The sequence below is a fragment of the Protomyctophum parallelum genome (genome assembly GCF_964188405.1).
Source record: "Protomyctophum parallelum genome assembly, chromosome: 9".
NCBI classification, from domain to species: Eukaryota; Metazoa; Chordata; class Actinopteri; order Myctophiformes; family Myctophidae; genus Protomyctophum; species Protomyctophum parallelum.
Window position 1 is genome coordinate 22,840,483 of NC_139706.1, and position 2,346 is coordinate 22,842,828.

At 42.3% G+C, this 2,346-nt stretch overlaps 1 long non-coding RNA gene across 1 annotated transcript; it reads left to right on the forward strand.

The window, feature by feature from the left end:
• The first annotated feature begins 946 nt into the window (after positions 1-946).
• Positions 947-2,137, forward strand: LOC310864832. Its single transcript, XR_014569763.1, has 2 exons — positions 947-1,133; positions 1,952-2,137. It is a non-coding gene; the product is annotated as an uncharacterized lncRNA (long non-coding RNA).
• The last annotated feature ends 209 nt before the right edge of the window (positions 2,138-2,346 follow it).

Below are 2,346 nucleotides of genomic sequence, written 5' to 3' on the forward strand. Positions count from 1 at the left end.
GGGGGTAAATCTTTTAGACTCTCGTAGAGAGATTCGTCAGAATCGAAAAAACCTCTACGAGAATCTAAATGTTTGGGCTAGACATACTGTAGTTTTTTGAGAACCTTGGTGGTGACGCCATACAGGAGGCTATTGCAGTAGTCGAGTGATGAAGGCATGGATGAGTGTTTCAGCGCCAGTGTGTGACAGCATGGGACGAAGGCGGGCAATGTGAAAAAAGGAGTTTTGGTGATCTGGTAGACATATGGGGCTGGAAGGAGAGGGTGGGGTCAAGGATGACACCAAGGTTGCGGACTCGGGTTTTGTCAAAACTCTTGTTTTTTATGTGCATACTTATATATATATATTTTAAAGATATGTTTTTGCGGCTTACGCCTTTTATTGTTTTTTTTGAAGGGACAGACAGTAGGCTGACAGGAAACGGGAGAGAGATGGGGGGATGACATGCAGTAAAGGCCGTGTCGGGCTCGGGAGTCGAACCCGCGGCACACTTCGACTGGATCACCAGTCGGGTGCCCAGACGGTTACGCCACCGCCTGGGCTATGTGCATACTTATTGACATATCATGTTTCTGGTCAGTGGTCACCCTGACTAAATTAAAGAATATCACTATCATTTAATTGTCAAATGAATACATTATATTACATTCAGAAGAATAGCATTTTTCCGAACTCTCCCAACACAGCATTTTGCGTTGAAATAATGTGTCCTATGTGTAGAAATCAATGCCGCACATAGTTAAAGAGTACAGGGTCACGCGGCCGCCCCTAAAATAGTTGATCCACAAGCTCTCAACGCGTTGTGAGCTTGCAGTTCTGGTCCCTGCTGATGATGTTCCTTTGTGGTTAGCTGGCCATACAAAGTCCGCCTCCCCCCCTCGTTTGAACTTAAACCACACCCACCCATGCAGTCAGAATGTCCTAGAACCCCAGCACCCGTTGAAGACATAACATTACAGAGAAACGGCAGGACATACAGTACATCATCCATCTGAACTTGAGACAACGAAGCCACTATGGAAGGAGGCCACCAGCCCCGCACGTTGGTGCAGACTTATCTGGGATGGTCCATCTTCAGCACACTCTGCTGCTGTCTGCCACTTGGAGTAGCAGCTGTCATCTTCTCTCGCAGGGTAGGTGATTGTAATAATAATAACAATAATAATACAGTAAATATAAGATATTGTAACACTTTTCCCCCTGTACAGTATACATATAAGATATTGTAACACTTTTCCCCCTGTACAGTACATATAAGATATTGTACCAAGACGTACTAATAAACCACTAATATTAAGGCATGAATTCATTGCCCAATACACTTAGTTGACCGGAGTCCCCGGGCCTCCCCGTGGCTCTATACTAGGATTTCCTTTTTCCCCTACTCCAAATCCCTTCACTGAAAACAGCCGATCTCAGAGATTGTAGTTCTGCTATTTTTGCCGAATGTGTTTTTGAAAGGTAAAAACCATTAACTTTTTTTTCCTTTCTTGTTTCTCCTGGTGACGACATAAAGACATGCAGTTAATTTTCCATGTACAAAAACCTTTACTCCGTAAGGCTTGAACATTTGGAAAGCCAATTCCTCATAATACATAAATCACACATTCGAGCATAAATTGTTTCATTGTTGATCATAACCCTGAAATATCAATGCATGCCGTCAAGCCATGACATGATTAAATGAATTATGCATGTTAATGTGGGATGGATGAATAGTTAATCTGAAAATTCATCACAATTGGTTGCAATTTGCACAAATATTAGTTAGTTTAAAAACAGGTGGCGAGCGCACATCCAGTCCCTTGCTGGTGCTGGACAAAAGGTTGATGGATACAGAGAAGAAAGAAGCCTCACACAGCTGCACTTCTTTCTTCTCTGTACGAATGTTAATTAGCACAATATTTTAACTCAATGCACTCAATTGATTTTGTTGTTTTGTTTTTTTAAGGTGCAAAATGCAAATACGATGGGTGAAACAACTAAGGCTCAGGAGGCGTCAAGAAAAGCCAAGATCATCAACATCTCTGCAGTTGTTGTCGGAATTATTTTTATCATCCTTCTGATCAGCTCAGTCGGTGGTATTCTTGGCTTTTGATAGATTTCGTAGTAATAAATAAATACTACACAATCACAAGGGTGGTCATATATTTCAGTTATTATTATTATTACTATTAGTGCAGCTGTGCCCCCGGCAGCCGGCGAAAGCTAGAGTTCTCAACAGTCCTGGAAATGCCATTGCCACCCTTAGATCTCCATATATGGAGCTGACTTGTTCTGACATTCCATATGTTGATCTGACCTCATTAAACTCTGTACACTCAAGACATGCTCCATATGGGGCGG